This window comes from Pseudorca crassidens, chromosome 2, assembly GCF_039906515.1.
Source record: "Pseudorca crassidens isolate mPseCra1 chromosome 2, mPseCra1.hap1, whole genome shotgun sequence".
In the NCBI taxonomy this organism is placed as follows: domain Eukaryota; kingdom Metazoa; phylum Chordata; class Mammalia; order Artiodactyla; family Delphinidae; genus Pseudorca; species Pseudorca crassidens.
Genome location: NC_090297.1, coordinates 139,514,877 through 139,524,060, shown reverse-complemented (window position 1 = coordinate 139,524,060; position 9,184 = coordinate 139,514,877). Strand labels below are relative to the sequence as shown.

The window sequence follows — 9,184 nt, the reverse complement described above, 5'->3', positions numbered from 1 at the left end:
GCCTGGTTTCTAACTGGTCCAGGGGTTGGGGACCCCAGATAGAGACCTGAGAATAAAATTTGCCAAGTAAAAACATTTCCTAGGAAGTGACATGTTAATTTTAATAGCTTATATTTATGTGAGATTTAGCACTACACATTGTTGTCTTTACACAGATTATATCATATAAGCTTACAGCAAAGCTCAATGAGATTTATCCAATTCCACTCTAAAACTGGCAAATGAAAGAGCCAGGATCCAATCCCAGGCTGACTTCAGTACTCATGCTTTTAGCCACTTGGTGATCAACCCTTATTAAAGGAAATATAGACATACGTAAAGTTTAATTGTCAACTTTTGACTAAAGGCAGTTCCATAGAAACTTCAGGAACAGAATTATTACAAAACTATGGTTAACCACTGGCCTACTGAGCATCTTCCATATCTGAAACCGTCAACCATTCATTATACTTTGGACTCAATTGACAGCAAAATCATTGCAAGCAACATTTTGAAGATAACAGGTAAACTTGCATTAAATTCCAGAGCTCTCTCAGTAATCTGTCACAACTTGAAAATCTCAATACATTTGATAAGAATCTATTAAGTGTGTGCTCAACCCTGTAAAGATTTTATTCCATACTTTCAAAGATAAAAGTTCATGTTTTAGAGATAGAAAGGACCATAGGCAACATCAACCCCTTCATCTTACAGATGACACTGCTAATGGGGTAGAGGAACTAAGACACTTGGCCACAGTTACATCAGATTCACATACAGAAATGAGAACAGAAGGCAAATTTTGTTTGTTTGTTTTTGTTTTTTTACCGAAGTAGTACATATACATTATTTCACAAGTTAAGTAAATTCTTAGAGGTGGAACGAGTGGGCCAAAGATCCACTCCTTATTTCTACATAATATACTAACAGTCCTCTTATTTTCAATTTTGAATTTTCAATTCAATTTTAGGCACCACCTATTAAATTCCTATATACTAAATACTGTAGAAGATAAGGATATAATTTTCTTATACTATTTTTGAGATGCCTGGTACTATGTTTTTTTACCTCTTTGAACATGTGCATGTGTTTTCTCCTTTCTGGATCTTTCAGAATCCTTTTATCACATGCTCCTGTCCTTGATATGCAGCTTCTTACTATTCTTTGTGCTAGGCACTCTTGGGGTCCTTTCAATCTGGAAACCCAGGTCCTTCACTTCTGAATCATTTTATTACGTTGTTTCTTCAATAATTTCCTCTCCATTTAACCTTTCCGCTCTTCCTAAAACTTTTTACAGTTAAATTTTGGGCCTTCTAGATAGATTTTTAAACTTTTTTCTCTATTTTCCACCTTTTTGTTTACCACTTTCTGTGAGATGCATCTGACTTGCATTCCAATACTTCTGTTGGTCTTAAACATTTTTCCTATTGTATTTTATAATCTCCAAGTTCTTTTATTCTCGCATATTTCCTTTAAAAGATATTTTTAATTTGTGAATGTAAGAGTCTGAGGGTTTTTTTTTTTAATAAATTCATTTATTTATTTTTGGCTGCGTTGGGTCTTCGTTGCTGTGTGCAGGCTTTCTCTAGTTGCAGTGAGTGGGGGCTACTCTTCGTTGTGGTGCGCGGGCTTCTCACTGCGGTGGCTTCTCTTGTTGTGGAGCACGGACTCCAGGCACGCGATCTTCAAGAGTTGTGGCTCGCGGGCTCTAGAGTGCAGGCTCAGTGGTTGTGGCGCACGGGCTTTGTTGCTCCGCGGCATGTGGGATCTTCCTGGACCAGGGCTCGAAACTGTGTCCCCTGCATTGGCAGGTGGATTCTTAAACACTGCGCCACCAGGGAAGCCCCGAGTTTCTGAGATTTTAAAGTTGGGTTTTTTTCTGCTTCCTGCATTATCTTTTTCATTTTTTCATCTTTTCATCTTTCATCAGTTTTGATCTGTTATAGTTTCAGCCTGTCTTTCATGTCAGAGGCTTTCCTCAAATGCCTGGTGACTTGGGCTAGCTTCTTATATTTCAGTGTGCAAAGGTCTATTCAAGTCTATTTACTGGTGCACCATACTGCAAGGCGACTGAGAAAGTGCAACTTTTTTGTTTGGGTTACCCTCAAATGTCATTGTGGGTTTCTCCAAGAGGAATCCTCCAGTCTTCTACCTAGTGGTCATCAGAATGCCAGCATTCTGGGGACTTTGTATGGGAAGGGAACAGGGTCATCTCAACATTCAGGATGGGGCCCCCTCTGCTATGCCTGGTGTCCCAAGTCTCACACAGCTCTGGCTCATATTTTATAGAGAACCAATCACCCTTCTCCTGATGGGACAATGGAAAGGCAGTCTTCTAGTGGTGAGGATGGTTTCTGTGGATCCAAATACTCCTTATACACACATTCAACCAATCCAATTTTCATGCTCATTTTGTACCCTTATCTTTTCCAGCAGTCCAAGGGCTCCAATTTTTAAGGTTTCTGTGGACATTCCTGATCTTTCTTTATGCTGCTCTATCAGTTACCACTGACCATTCACCATCCATGTGAAAACATTCGTCTTCCCAATGTGCTGACAGCTAACATCTGTCTCCAAAATCCTTATCTTTGACCTGTTGAGTTTACTCATTTTTTAAAAAATGTATTCCTTTGGTACCATCTTAATGGAGTTTGGTTTAAAATTTAATCCATTGACTAAACAGAAAAAGTACACTTTTAGAAAATAACTTTTACTTGCCAACTGAGCAGTACTTTCAATATATTTTTATTACTGGTCACCAAATGAATAAAATTTAGTCTAAGACTCCGGCCATCTTATGTTTTGCTAAAAGATAAATTTAGCATAATTTAGTAGTATGCTTTCATCTTTATGTTAGGAATTGCCTGCTAAATTGTGTCTAGGCCAATAACAAGCATTAGCCACTGTTATGGGCCGAACTGTGCCCCCCCACCCTCCCCAATTCATATTGAAGTCCTAACACCCTGAGTACTTCAGAATGACTATATTTGGAGATAGCGTCTTTTTTTTTTTTTTTTTTTTTTTTTTTGCAGTACGTGGGCCTCTCACTGTTGTGGCCTCTCCCGTTGCGGAGCAACAGGCTCCGGACGCGCAGGCTCAGCGGCCATGGCTCACGGGCCCAGCCACTCCGTGGCATGTGGGATCTTCCCAGGCCAGGGCACGAACCTGTGTCCCCTGCATCAGCAGGCGGACTCTCAACCACTGTGCCACCAGGGAAGCCCGGAGATAGCGTCTTTTAAGGGGTATAATTTAGATTCAATGAGGTCACTGGGAATGGGCCCTAATCTGGTATGACTGGTGTCCTTATAAGAAATTAGGACACACATGCACAGAGGAAATACCACGTGATGACAAAAGGAGAAGATGTCATCTACAAACAAAGGAGAAAGGTCTCAGAAGAAACAATTCTGCCAACACCTTGATCTTGGAATTCTAACCTCCAGAACTGTGTGAAAATAAATTTCTGTTGTTTAAGCCATCTGTCTGTTCGTTATGGCAGACCTAGCAAACTAAACCAGCCACCTGAAGTGGAGACTGGTATTAAGGGCTATACACAATGAAAGAATACCACTTAAGATTTTGAGGAGCTCATTTGAAAGAAATTTGGTATAACTTAAGAACACTGAAGAGAGCTCTTCAATTACATTCTGCTAAAATAATCACAGATTAGCTACACAACTCATTTATTAAATCAATTCCTAATTAAACAAAATTACAAAAGGAAGCTTGTGGTTTCTAGCTGTAAACTTTCAAACACATAGCAGCTACAGGAGAATTTCTGTAACAGTAATAAAATGTATAGCCATATTCAAAAAGGTCACAGTTTTATACCAAATAAATCATCTGTGATAAGAAAACATGCTGTTTGTAAGCATGAGAATGCATCATTAAATGTTTAAGCTGGAAGCAACCTTAGACACCATCTAAGATACATCTCTAATTTTAACTGGGCCCAAAAGGCAAGTAGGGTTAGACTAAAAGTATGCTGAATGGCACTGAAAGTTATATCTGTAACTGAAGACCCATTTGTCTTCTATAAAGGGAGTCATTTAAAAAAATAACAACCTGGGCTTCCCTGGTGGTGCAGTGGTTGAGAGTCTGCCTGCCGATGCAGGGGACGCGGGTTCGTGCCCTGGCCCGGAAGATCCCACATGCCGCGGAGCGGGTGGGCCCGTGAGCCATGGCCGCTGAGCCTGTGCGTCCGGAGACTGTTGCTCCGCAACGGGAGAGGCCACAACAGTGAGAGGCCCGCGTACCACAAAAATAAATAAATAAATAACATTATTGAGATATAAGACACTTACCATAAGATGCACCCTTTTAAAATATTATTTAAGGAATTGTTTCAGGGGGGTTTAAATATTCAGAGTTATACAAGCATCACCAACTTTAGAATTACTAATTTTCATTCCCCCAAGAAGAAACCCCATAGCCATAATTTTCAACTCTTCTCCAGCCCTTAGCAATGACTAATTGATTTTCTGTCTGCCTATTCTGGGAAAATACTACTCCATCTTCCTAGAATCAGATGTCCTACATTAATCATTTTATATGTTGTTGGATTTGGCATGCTAGTAGGGCTTTTTGTTGTTGTTGTTTGAGATTCATGTCTGTATTCATAAGACACACTGATCTGTAGTTTTCCTTTCTTGTGATGCCTTTGGTTTTGGTACCAGAGTAAATACTAGCCTCACAGAATGAGTTAACAAGTATACTCTATATTTTGCGAGAATTTACAAAGGACTGGTTTTAGTTCTGTAAACATTTGGTAGAATTCACCAGTGTAGTCATTTGGGTCTGGCCATTTTTCTCTGTGGGAAGTTGTTATTTTTTTGTAACTAATTCAATCTATTATAAATCTATTCAGGTTTTCAATTTGTTCTTGAGCCAGTTTCAGAGTTTGTGTCTTTATAGGAATTTGTCCATTTGATCTAGGTTACCTAATTTGTTGGCATACAACTGTTCATATTATTCCCTTATAATCATTTTTCTTTCTATAACGTCAGTAGTTGATATTCTTCATTGCTGATTTTAGTAATCTGAGTCTTCTCAACAGGTTTGTAAATTTTGTTGATGTTTTCAAAGAACCATCTTTTATTTTTTTGTTTTCCTATGACCTATTTCAGTTATTTCTGCTTCAATGTTCCCCCCTCCCTTATGCCTGTTTTGTGGTTAGTTTGCTCTTTACAGTCTTAAGGTGGAAGGTTAGGTTATTAGTTTGAGATTTCCTTTGTTAATATCTACACCTGTAATTTTCCCTCTAAACACAGCATCCTATAAGTTCTACTATGTTGTGTCTTCATTTTCATTCACTTCAAAATATTTTCCAATTTGCTTTTTGATATTTCCTCCGACCTTTTTTTAAGTATTGGTTAATTTCCACATATTTACGAATTAACGAAATTTCCTTCTGCTATGGAATTCTAATTTCATTTCATTGTAGCCAAAGTCCATAAACTGAATAATTTTTTCTTTTAATTTACTGAGACTTGTTTTATGATCTAGCCTATCACCGACCCTGGAGAACATTCTATGTCCACTTGAGAATATGTATTCTACTATTGTTGGGTAAAGTTTTCTCTTGCTGTGTTAGGTCTAGTTGGTTTACTGTGCTGTTCAAGTCTATTTCCTTGTTGACCTTCTACCAAGTTAAACTGTCCACTATGAAAACAGCGTGTTGACTTCAACTATTATTGTTGAATTGTCTATTTCTCCCTTCAATTATGCTGCTTTCTGCCTCATCTGGGAATGTATTTTAGGGTCCTGTTGTTTGGTGGACACATATTTACAATTGTTACATTTTCCTGAAGACTGGCTCTTTTATCATTATAAATGATTATGTCTCTACTAACAATTTTTGTCTTAAGGTCTCTTTTTTTAAATAAATTGTTTTTCTTTATTTTTGGCTGTGTTGGGTCTTCATTGCTGCGCTTTCTCTAGTTGGGGAGCGGGGGCTGCTCTTTGTTGTGGTGCGTGGGCTTCTCATTGGGTGGCTTCTCTTGCTGCAGAGCATGGGCTCTAGGTGTGCAGGCTTCAGTAGTTGTGGCACACGGGCTCAGGAGTTGTGTCTCGTGGGCTCTAAAGCACAGGCTCAGTAGCTGTGGTGCACAGGCTTTGTTGCTCCACGTCATGTAGGATCTTCCCAGACCAGGGCTCGAACCCATGTCCCCTGCATTGGCAGGCAGATTCTTAACCACTGCGCCACCAGGGAAGCCCAAGGTCTCTTTTGTCTAAAATTAGTATAGCTATTTAGGTTCTTTTGGTTTCTGTTGAGGTTTTCCACCTTTTTACTTTCAACCAATCTGTTTCTTTGAAACTAAACATGTCTCTTGTGGACAGCAATATAGTTGCATGTTTTTAATCCATTCTGCCAACTGCCTTTTATTGGACTGTTTCGTCCATTCACATCCAATGTAATTCATAGTAACAGGATTTGTATCTGCCAGTTTGCTTATCGTCTTCTCTGTTATGTCTTATTTCTCTATTCCTCTATTACAGCCTTCTTTTGTGTTAAATGTTAATTTCTTATATACCATTTTAATCCCTTTTACTAATTTTGGAGTTATTGTTTTAGTGGTTGTGCTAGGGATGATAACATCTTAATTTAAAATAATCTGACTGCAGATTAACACCAATTTAATTTCCATAGTCAATAAAACCTTTGCTCCAATATAGCTCTTCCCTCCGTGATGTTTTATGCTATTGCCATACAAATTACAACTATACACATTATAACCCATTCAACAGTCTCATATTTATTACTGTATGTGATTTTCTTTTAAATCAGAAGACTTACAAATAAGAAGTACTACTGCAGACTGAATGTCTCTTCCCCAAACCCATTATGTAATGGTAGCTGGAGGTTGAGCCTACGGGAGGTACTTAGGTTCAGATGAGGTCATGAGAGTGGGGCCCCCATTATGGGACTAGTGTCCTTATAAGAAGAGAAAGAAACCAGAGCTCTCTCTACCATGCAGGGAAACAGTGATAAAGCAGCTGTCTACAAGCCAGGAGGAGGGCCCTCACCAGGAACTGAAGCTACCCACACCTTGATCTTGGACTTCCCAGCCTCCAAAGCTATGAGAAACAAATGTATTCTGTTTAAGCCATCCAGTCTATGGTATTTTGTTATAGCGGCCCAAGCTAATACAAATATACTGTCCTTTATGTTTAATTATGTAGTTAACTTTACCAGTGCTACTTATTTGTGTGGATTCAACTTACTATCTAATGACCTTTCAATTCTGCCTAAAGGATTCTTTAGTATTTCTTGTAAGGCAGGCAGGTCTGCTAGTGACAAATTTGTTCTGTTTTTATGTGTGAACATCTTAATTTCTTTCATTTTGAGGAATAATTTTGTGGCATACAGAATTCTAGGTGGACTGTCTTTTTCTTTCAGTGCTTTTTATGTCATTCACTACTCTCCCAGCCACCATGATTTCCCATGAGAAGTGAGTTGTTAATCTTACTAAAGATACCTTGTATGCGATCACTTTTCTCTTGCTGCTTCTGAAAGTCTGTCTTACTTAGCATTAGTTAAGCTTCTGAGATGTGCGGATTCTTTTTCATAAAATTCTAAAGTTTTGCACAATTATTTCTTCAAATACACTTTGTGCCCCTTTCTCTTCTCTCCTTCTAGGACCCCAATTATGCTAATACACTTGACAGTGTCCCACAGATCTCTGCAGCTTTTTTTCCCCTTCATTCCTTTTTTTTTTAATTTAATTTTTATTTTATATTGGGGTATAGTTGATTTACAATGTTGTGTTAGTTTCTATTCCTTTCCTTTTTTTCTGAGAGGACACTCTCAACTGATACCTCTTGATACTTCTGTTCAAGTTTGCTGAATATTTCTACCAGTTCAAATCTGCTTTTGAGGCCCTCTACTGAATTTATTTCACTTGTTATATTTTTCCAAAACAGGATTTCTATTTGGTTCTTTTATCATAATTTCTCTTTACTTTTATTCTCTATTTAGTGAAAGATTACCCTCAAATTTAGCTTTTAAGATATTTTCTTTTAGTTCTTTGAACATGCTTTTAAAAGCTAACAAAGTTTTTGCTTAGTAAGTCAAACATCTGGGCTTCCTCCCAGACACTTTGTCTCTTTGCATGTCTTGTAAATTTTTGTTGAGACTAGACATTTAATATGATGTGGCAACTCTGAACAACAGAATCCCTTCCCTCCCCAGGGTTTGTTGTGTTTGCTATTTGTTAGTGAACTTCTTGGACTAATTCTGTAAAGTCTGCATTCTTTGCTGAGTGTGACCATTATATTCTGTTTTGTTAGCTTAGAAGTCAGCTAATGATTGGACAGAAATCTCCTTAAATGCCTTCAAACAATAACTCTCCTAGCATTGAAGAAGTGCTCTGTGAATGTGTTGGGATAGGCCTTCAACACTCCAACACGCAGTTTACAACTCTGCCCTAGCCTTCACTTTCTACTTGCAGAGCCTCAAGTTCTGTCACAGGTGAGAATGGTGCCTTCTTCATTTTTCTCTTGGGCATGCATACAGCCTTGCGCATGTGGCCTTCTAGATTCCCAGGAATATGCTGGAGTTTTTCAAAGTCCTCTACAGATATGTCATTCCTCAGCTTTTCCTTTTCTTTTTTGGTCAGTGTCTTTTTAGCCCCAATTGTTATCACTGCCTCAGGCAGCTTCTATGGTAAACAACTTCAGCTGCTTTCCACAAACAGGCTGAAGACAGAGCTATTTGCACACAGTGAGTCGAGTCAGGTTAAATAAAGACAAGCTCTGAGAATAGAGCTTTTCAGTGAGGTACCAGACAGGTCAAATAGTGACAGTTCTCTGGGGTGGGCTTTCTGGTTAGCTTCAAGTCCCCTCCAGTGTCAACTAGGCTGCTGGTTTTAACAGCTACCATAGTTGCAAGGCTACTTGTTTTCAAGGCTACCCTGGAACTAGGGAAAGATAGAGCAATATAAAATGTTACAAACCAACTTGCCCATTGCGGCTGGGTGCTGGAGAAACGAAAAAAGAATTGCCCAAGGTCAAATGATGACCTTGGCATCACCTGCCCAAGGCTAGTGATGCATGGAATTTAAATACAGGCAGATTGCATTGGAATTTTGGAATTTAAATCCAGACTCTAAAGCAGGGTTCTTAAGCAGTATAACACATACATACATACACACACACACACACAGACACACACACACACAAGTTACAAAATATATTGTTACGGTTT

General features: G+C 38.7%; 1 protein-coding gene across 3 annotated transcripts in view; it reads right to left on the bottom strand.

Annotated features, from left to right (window-relative positions):
* Nucleotides 1–9,184, bottom strand: part of RNF2 (ring finger protein 2) — a 101,446-nt gene that overhangs the window by 34,744 nt on the left and 57,518 nt on the right. The gene's annotated exons all lie outside the window — the stretch shown is intronic.